The sequence below is a fragment of the Marmota monax genome, unplaced genomic scaffold (assembly GCF_021218885.2).
Source record: "Marmota monax isolate L192 unplaced genomic scaffold, Marmota_monax_Labrador192_F-V1.1 WCK01_AAM20220418_F8-fsc00056, whole genome shotgun sequence".
Lineage (NCBI taxonomy): Eukaryota > Metazoa > Chordata > Mammalia > Rodentia > Sciuridae > Marmota > Marmota monax.
Window position 1 is genome coordinate 4930228 of NW_026695212.1, and position 9789 is coordinate 4940016.

The following is a 9789-nucleotide window of genomic DNA, read 5'->3' on the forward strand; positions in this document are numbered from 1 at the left end:
AAAAGAGCATGGTGTGCCTGTGAACCCAAATTGAACCTGCTGTGGGTTTGGAGAACCTGAGACTAGAGCAAGTGCAGGTATATTGCCCTGCATTTCAAGTGTGCTTTGATTTAAACAAATTGCAGCATGCTAAAGCATAATTTAGAAAAAAAAGTCAGAATAATCCAAGGTGATGGTTGTTAGAAGCATAATCTATGCTAGTGAAAGAAATTTAGAAGCCATTCAATTCAGCTTTTTATCTAATATGTGAATTCTTTTTTCAAAGTCCTCTATAAGTGGTTCTCAAAATAATATTAGGCACATTCAGTGATAAGTAGTCTGTGCTATTTTCAGAGAGAAAATAAAATTTCTCCTGTATATTAAACCAAAATGTATCCTTTTCAGACCATTTGCTTGAATACTGACACCTGCAACCACATAGAAAAAGAAAAACTCCCAAACTTCATTGAATTAAATATCACTAAAATATTCCAAATATAGTCTTTTCTCCAGGCATTTTATTCTCAGTGTTTTCAAACTTTCCTCATGATTTCATGATTTATAGATATTGTCTTCTTCTATCATATTATTTTTTTTTCTCCCACAAGATCATCTCCCTTAAGGTGTGGGTTGCAGATCCACACCAGTGATCTGAATATTGAGTGAAAAGGGGAGCTTATCACTTTCCTTAGCCAGAAACTGCCTCCTGTGATGATGGTCTAAGATATAGTTTTGGATACATAAAGTCATGTTTGTTGCTCTATGAAACAACCCTGCTCCAAGTTTCAACCACAGTGAAAGTTACCTCATTGCTGAGTCAGAGTCTGGAGATCATCCCCCATCTTGTGGTCAAACCATTTATTCATGTGACTCCAAGAATTAGCTGGAACTGTAGAAGTAAGGTCTGGAGGATCCAAGTCTGGAAACCAATTAGGTATTTCATTGTTCCAAACAGTAAACTTCCATGAGTTTTCAGAAAGAGGAAATAATGTCAGAAATGTACAAGTTTATCTCCACCACAGATCTTATTAGTTTTCTTGTCATTATAGCCTAAAGCCACCTGTGAACTGGACCCTTAGTACCCAAAATTGCTCCTACTTGACATGATAATGAATTTATACCTCACGTGTCCTTATTATTGTTTCCTTCTGACAAATTAGAAAACTGGTGTTCTGAAAGTTTAAATGACACAATCAAGGTTACAGTTGGCTATTTTCTAGAAATTGTCCAAATAGCTAAGTCTCTTTCCACACTTAAAATTTGAATGCTAAAGTTCTTAATTGTATTCAACATTTTAAGAGCACAAGATGTATTGATACTATAAAAACTCTTAAGACATCATCCAATACATTAGTTTTTTTATATCTAACTGACCCAATACTCTCTTTTTATAGTAGATATTTTGCAAAGCACTCTCAGAAAACAGGAAACGAAATTCATATTAAGATGTAATATTATACAGGCAAGACTAGAATGAAAGGAAACAATGAATGAAAGCAACAGTATTAGTCAATGATGCTAAATGACAAACTCAAAATCTCAAGGGTTTATAAAAGCAAATATTTATTTCTCACAAGTTTTTGGGTTAGTGAAGACACCTCTATTGGACAGCCTCTGCTTCGTGAGACCATCATTCCCCTCCTGGGACCAAGAAGCAAAATGTTTCATTCTTCTCTGTTGACTGTACAAGAGGAAAAATAGAAACAAATAAGGCCTCTTAAGACAAGACTCAGAACTGGTACCATGTCACATCTTCCCAATTTTATTGGCCAAACAAGTCACAAGGTCCAGAAGCAGAGAAGCCCACTGGCTTTCATGGTAGGAAGGGGAACATAGCAAAAGGCATGACAAGAAAGGTGAATTGAGTCTGCTAATTGATTTAACCCAATAATTTAAATATTACTAGTCCTTCAGGAAGTTGACACCCCATTTATCTAGATCCAGTTAGAGCCCCATAGTAATTTTTTGAGGCTGCCTTAACTAACTAGCTAGTTTGCACGGATAACTGAAATTTATTATCTCTTATTCTGGAAACCAGAAGCCGAAAATCAAGCTGTCAACAAGATCTGTTCCTTCTGAAGGCTGTAAACAAGAAGCTTCTCTATTCCTGACTCTTAGCATTTGATGGTTTTTCTGGCCATCTTGGTTTTCCTTACCATGGAAGTACATCATCATAATATTTGACTTTATCTTCACAAGACATTGTCCCTGTGCATGTGTCTGTTTTCAAATTACTTCTTTATATAAGAACACTGGTTCATATTGGATTATAGGTTCATCCTATCTGATATAACTTTAACATAATTACATCTGCTATGACCCTATTTCCAAATAAGGTCACATTCTGAGGGACCAGCAATTAGAAATTTGTGATAGTTAATTTTATGAGTTAACTAGGCTAAAGGATATCCAGATAACTGGTAAAACATTATTTCTAACATATTCACTAGGATATTTAGGCAACAGTAAGCTGAATAAAGAAGATTCACCATCCCCAATGTAAGTAGATATCATCCATTGAGGGACCATATATAAGAAAAGGGTAGGGAAATGGTGAATTTTCTCTCTGTTCTGTTTTGTTTATTTTATTTGTTAATGGGATCTGAACCCAGGAGCACTTAACCACTGGGACACATCCTCAGCCCTTTTTATTTTTTCTTTTGATACAAGGTCTCAGTAGGTTGCTTAAGCCCTCCTTAACTGCTGAGGCTGGCCTCAAACTTGCAGTCCTACTGCCTTAGCCTCCCAAGTTGCTGTGATTATAGACATGTGCCACAACGTCCAGCTTCCTCTCTGATTTAGTCAGCTATTTCATCACTATGACTAAAAGACCCAACAAGAACAACTGTAGAGGAGGAAAATTTTATTTGAGATCTCACAGTTTCAGAGGTCTTTGTCCATTGAAGACTGGCTCCATTCTTTGGGGCTCAAGGTGAGGGAGAACATCATGGCGAAAGAGTGTGGCAGAGGGAAGCAGCTCACATGATCATGAAGCACAGAGACGGGGCTTCACTTGCAATATTACATATACCCCAGAGCCACACCCCCAATGCCGCACCTCCTCCAACCACACCCCACCTGCCTCCAGTCACTACTCAGTTAATCCCATCAGGGATCAATTCACTGATTATGTTAAGGGCATAGCCCAATCATTTCTCCTTCAATCTTGCATTTTCTCACATGTGAGCTTTTGGGGGACACCTCACATCCAAATCATAACACTCTGTGTTCTTGAGGTTAGACAATTTCTCTTCTTCTGCATTTGGATTTTGACACTTTGGTTTTTAGGCCGTCAGACTCAGATGAGGACTTATACCATCAGCTCCTCTCATTTTCAAGCTTTTGGGGTAAAATTGGCACTTTACCAAAAAAAGGCCTCCAGCTTACAGACAGAAGTTCATGGGACTTCTTATCTGTCATGGTCTCATCAGCCAATTCCTTAAAATAAATTTATCTATCTATCTATTCGTTCCATTTCTCTGGGAACACCTGACTAATATATTATTTAACATTCACTTTTATATACATTTTCACAAGATGGGACACAATTCCAACACTAACAAGTCCCCCACTCAGTTTTGAATTGTGAAGAACAGGAAGTCTGGGAGAGGAAGTAAAAGCAGGGTCAGTGTCTTAACATGCAGGTTGTGCCCTCTGTCAAATAAGTGCACTTTGGAACTAAAATGCATTGTGCTCCCCTCACCAAGCCCAAGATGCATTGAAGGATTCATAAGCCCAGAGTAGAGATGACTCTTCCTTAACTGGCACAAAATAACCCAGAGACAGGAATCTGATAAAAATAAAATAAAGCAAATGTTTTCATAGTGGGGTCCACAAGAGATAAGAGAAGATGCACTGGTGAAGAGATTAATCTTTACGAGCAAAAGAAATAATAATAAAACATTTTATTTTCCAGATAAAATGTTTCCTAATACGTAAGAACTCCAGGGTTGCCTGTTTCATCTCAGAAAAAGTAATCTCCTACGCAACTGCAGGTATAGAGCCCGAGGGAAAAAATCTCAGATGTCATAGGTTAGGGGATCACATCCTGAAAGTGCCTCCTTTTTGCTCATGGAGTAATCTATAGGCTAAGAAATAAAGGGACAGCTTGATTTCCCTTTAATGATTCTGAGATACAACTCTATGAACATCTTAATCACTAATTCCTAACATGGAACCGCTTCACGGTAAAAATATTATAGTTTATTTTCTTGATTTTTGAGACCTCTTCCATACTTCTCTTATAATAGTATAATGTGCTAATCAATTTGTTTATTGATACTTTCCTTTCCAATTAGACTGCAATACAGAATATTCTTTTTTCTTTGCATCTTCAAAGTTTGTTGTAATTAATGACACTTAGTAGATGCAACATTAGAGTTTGTTCTCTCTCCTGTTTCCCTTCCACTCCTTCCTCCTCCCCCTCATTCCTTCTTCTTCTCTCCCTTTCTCTTTATTTCTTAAAAATTCAACTAATTTTCTCAAGAACCCCATGATATAGATGCTGTTATTGCCTATACATTATAAAAAGAACACTGAGATTTAGCAAAGTGAAATATCTTGCCCAAAGTAACCCAACTAATAAATGATAGAGCCAGTCCTGATCCTCAGGCTGCCCATTAATGCCAGTGCTCTTTATAACTACAGAATGTGGAAAGTGTCCTTTAAGAGTTATTGGCAATTAGTTAATACTTAAGAGTATCATTCTGACTTCAGAAAAAATAAATTTATTTCCTTTCCTAATAACTGATATAAAATAAGATTTTCATTTTAATTGAGTGAGGAACCATGGCACCTATTCCTGTATCAATGGTCTCCAACTCAGTGACTGTTATCTATGGGTGCTCCATAAATTCATAGGAGCCAAATTATTGTTATTTATCTTTATGCTAGGGTTGTATAGGGCACATAGAGCAATGGGACCTTTCTAATATTCATCCCATATTCCCAACTGGGAATATAATTGCAGTACTCAATATACTTCATATAATAAGTTCTCATAACAATTGTTAGAATTAAGTATGATAATGACTTTTATGTATTAGAAAGGAAACTTGAACTTAGAAATGCTAAACAACTTGCCCAAGTGCACACAGCTAGTAAGCAGCAGGGCTGCAATTTAAACCCAGATTTCATCCTCCTCAGCCACTTTACATTTTTGTCAGTGTATACTGCTGAAAGATCAGCATTGTTTACGTAAGAGATTTTCAAATTCAAGTCATCAAAGAGTTCTAATTAAAACATTCACTCAGCTATGCCTGTAGGTTCATTGAAAATAGTTCACTTTTTATTTTCTAGATGCCACATCCCTGCGGATCATTTCTAATTCAGTCATCTCTTGCTTCTTGATGGAAGGTGCCATGGCTCATGGATTTTCACTAGGATAACCCCTTCTTTTCAATTTTACTGTGAAAATGAACCTTTCTGCCCCAACATGTGCAATATACATCACAAGTGGTGTTCCTTAAATGTTAATGCATCTCCTTTGGTCACATGTTGTTATTGAGTGGTCTCCATGGGCCCTACACCTCCTCTAGCTGGGAGGGCCTCATTTTCAGATACTGTAGTTACTGTAGTGTTCCTGCTGCCTGGCTGTGAATGTATGGTGGGGAGCAGGAGGGAGAGACATTGATCTGGCTCTACAACTGGAAACCCTTGCCATGGAAATTCAGGAAATAATTATTCAAATTAAAGGAACTGGCAAGATTGGAGGACTCGCTTAGCATTGCTTACCGTAATATAAGCAAAGCAACCCAATAGAAACAAACTTCAAAAACCTCATAAAGCTGTCATTTGGGAAGAAGCAAGTCTGGAAGAAAAGTGTCCTGAGGAATAGCACCAAGAGGGTAGGAACATCTCAGTCCTCTAGGAATGACCTTGGGAGTCAGCCACACTGCCTGCCTACTCTGAATCTGTTTGAAACTCTCTATATCCAGAGAAGAGCTGGAAAAAGTGCTAGAAACATCCTTCTCATTCCTCTACTCCTGCACAATCACTAATCTACCTTCAGATGCTTTGTTTAAGTACACAAGGAAATCAGGTATGTTCCGGTTTTCCACCAAATAATCACTTTCCTCCCTGGGCATTATATGAGTTCAGTATTTCCCCAGGAAGAAGGTCTCTACAGGAAAAAGACTTTCCTAGAATTGTAAAATATTACATCTTGAAAGATATATGGAAGATTACCTGATCCAACTCTTCATTTTTAGATGAGGAAACTGAAGTCCTTGATGAGAACATGAGTTGTTCAGGCCATACACAGGTGTGTTGTTTTTCTTATTGCATTTATATGAGGAAGGGAAATACATTGATAACCGTATGCCATTTGTTTGCCCAATTATAAATATAAAGTTACTGACAAATTGTAGAACAGAGTGGAAATATCTCTTCGACTATCCAGAGACACTTTGCAGTTCAGTTTGCTTATGGCCAACTGTGTATTTGAAAAGTTAGCAATTTAGATGTGTTACCTCCAGTCAAAACCAGGGTTAATCTCATTTACCAACAGTGACACTAAATGCATAGCTTGGATGTCACTGGCAGGGACTGCCACAAACTGGGCTAAATAACTCCCAACAACAGGTTAGAATATCCAACATAGGAAGGGACTTTTATCAGTGACAGTTCCATTAAACACCTCACTAAATCATATAAACACTGCAAATATAAAAATGCACATCTGAAATATGATGCCTTATTGTAGGTAATATTGGGGCTGAACCAGAAGACAGGGATGAAACTTTTTTGTGTGTGTCCCCATATATTCCCAGGGTCTCTTCAGTGACTTGCACTCAACCATTGACTGAAAAATGTATCGATGAATGAAAATATCTTCTTATTAAAGTGTGAACCTAAAAAGCTACACAAATCTGTTACCTCATATTTTCAATTCATTGAAATTTCCCTAATGCAATTAAAAGCCAACTTCATTTCCATGCAGATCAATATCTACAGAAAAAAAATTAAATTGAAAACTATGAATTTCCACTATGCCTGTGAATACATGTGACTTTCCAAATAATCCTGCCCTTCAGAAGCCTCTTCTTGAATTCGTAAGAACTTCAAGGTCTTAAAAAATGCTCATAGGCAAAACATCAAGAAGCCTCTCAAGCTATCTCAGAGGGAGTCTTCTGCTCCCACAAATAAAGTCACACATTCAGAAGTGCTTCCTGTTTTTTTCAGACACCTTGCCCACCAAGTGTGCATTCTGCAAAACACAAGCCCAACAGGAAGCTGCCTGCAAATTTAGGTAGCTTTTCTGACTCTCAAGGAAGTCTTGAATATACTTTCAGAGAAATGGCAGCACAAGCGGTAGTCATTTGGGAAGAAGCAAGTCTGGAAGAAAAGTATCCTGAAGAGTAGCACCAAGAGGGTAGGAACACTTTTTTTGTGAACATGCTGTCTCCATTTTACATTTTTAAACAAATAAATGTATTTCCTTTAGATTTTTGTTGCCTGGGGTAGAATTAGGGGAACTGATTGCAAATGGGTAGTGTTTGTGGTGTTTGTCATTTCTCCCATGATGAGGGAGAGGAAAGAGGAAAGCTAGGGTGGGGAGTCAGAAGGAGGCTGCACAGCTGGACTGTCCCAACGGAGCTCTGGGGGAGAATTACTCTAACAATCTATTTCTGGAAGCTCACAAGCCCTTTCTGAGATTTTACATCCATCCTGAAATAAGCAGGTAGAGCACTACTTATGTTGTGATAATATCACAGCAAGCTTTAATGGAATGATTCTAGGAGATTTCTCCTTCACATGGTCACAGGTGGACTGGTTGTAATGGGAATGGCAGGACTCTGCACTCACTTTTCAAAGCAATTTAGAGTAGTTCAGGGTGATGAGTGCCAAATCACACGTCATAGATCTTGAACAATCTTGGGTAATAGCTTGATTTTTGAATAATAAAATTAATAATGGTGAAACTGGCAATTTCTAATAACAGTTTGGTTTAGTTCCCAGTATCTAGCCTTATATTTGCTTTGGTTTCATTCCATTTTTCCCAGTCCATATTGCCAAATTAAGTGAAATTGTGTAAATATTTTTGTTTTTTAAATTAAAATTCACAAAGTTAACTGGTACAAGAGCTCATGGTAAAATTTTTCTCTTCTAGGATTCAAATAAATATCTGCACTGGTCAGAAATGGTTCATGTAAACCCTAAACAAGATCATCCTTAAAGATTAATTAAGGGAATGATGTTAACAGCCATTAATGTAATTTTATTTGTATAAAAGAGAGACACCTGATCATCTTATATGACAAATGGAAACTTTCTAACCCCTTTTCTAAGAAAGTTTATATATCTAAGGTTTGCGAACATTAATGATTTTCTTAAACTGTAATATCTGTCTACACAAGTGTTTATTCTTCTTCCTCTTACCTTGTATGATTTGGTAACATTGTGTGTGAATATCTGTCGAGGATACAGTGTTCTCATGCTACAGATTTAAACAAGTCCCATTGCTGAAGGAATATCCTCATCCTCTTAGGCACACACATAGCATAGTAAAAAGGTCACCAAATAACAACAAAGGAGGGCTGAAGTCTATCTTGGTTCTGTCTTTTACTCATTTTCTGAGTTTCCATTTTCTCATTAGCAAAATAAAGTAATTGGATTGGGTATTCTGTGAAACCTCCTCTGGTTTTAAAATGCACAGGTTCATAGGCTTCAGGAGACCTGGAATAAAAGAAGCTCATACTCAGTGGCAGATGTGTCCTTATAAGGTTCTGAGAAAAAAGAGACTGAAGTGCTGGAGCAATTGAGAAACCTTCTGTGGGGCTGCCATGTGTACAGGACCTAGAATACATAACCTGAGAAGGAAGAGATGAGGGGCAGGAGTTCACAGGGCATGTGGAGGAGACCATGGAAGGCTTAAAAATGGCTAGATCTAAATAGAGCCCCTGGCACACATCTGAGTGCTAAAGAAATTCTGTTCCTTATTTCCTTGAAGAGGATAATAATGGTCATTGCAGAAAGTTTTAGTAGCTGAGACTGATGATGTAATGAGCAGTTTCCTGAGGGGAAAGCCATGAAGGTGAACTGGATTTTAAACATAGAACACTGGTCAAAGGCTCTTTGACTGTTCCATATAGGGGAGTTCCCAGTTTGTACTGCCTAGTGCAACTAAGTATCGAATAAGATATGATACTTCTGAGTCCCAATTAAGGCTTTCTTCAAATTCAAGTGCCAAGGCATAAGGTCAACCTGTAGAAACATTCCAAACATTCCAGCCAAACCTTTGTCCCTGAGCAAAAATGGAAGTGGGTTTCCAGGCCTGAATGGAAGCTACAAGAAAGTTCAAACTCAAGGATTGATAGAACTGTACTTTTCTAGGACCTGTTTAGCACAGATTTTTGACGAATAGTACTGGGTACTTTTTCAATACCTTATTAGCATAAGTATTGATCATTGCTCCTACTCAGTTACTATATAAATCCCTAGACTATACACTTAAGCAGCAACCTAGTATTTGGTCCCCTCTCACTCTGGGAGCATTCTTTCTCTTAACATTTAAATAAATCCTATTCTTTTTACTCTTACCATTCTTATTGTCCATGGATTTCATTTTTTTTTAATTCACAAGCAAACACCTTGGAAAGAAATTGGTAGTGAGCTCCTAGAGTCTGCTGCAGCACTGGAGGGTATGGCCTTGCATTGAGAGCTGCCATATGTCACTTGATAGTAGTGGAAAAGTTGTCACTTTGCCTGCAACCCAAATGGACTTTCTCAGTTATAGAGGCCTGCAGCTCATATAGACCTCACTTCAGCAAAAGAGGAGAATCCAATTTCATCTCAAACTCCAGTTTTGCT

General features: G+C 37.7%; 1 long non-coding RNA gene across 1 annotated transcript; it reads left to right on the forward strand.

Annotated features, from left to right (window-relative positions):
* Nucleotides 1–7234: 7234 nt before the first annotated feature.
* On the forward strand, nt 7235–9523 carry LOC124083981 (uncharacterized). The gene is made up of 2 exons (XR_006848965.1): nt 7235–7351; nt 8090–9523. It is a non-coding gene; the product is annotated as an uncharacterized LOC124083981 (long non-coding RNA).
* Nucleotides 9524–9789: the final 266 nt, after the last annotated feature.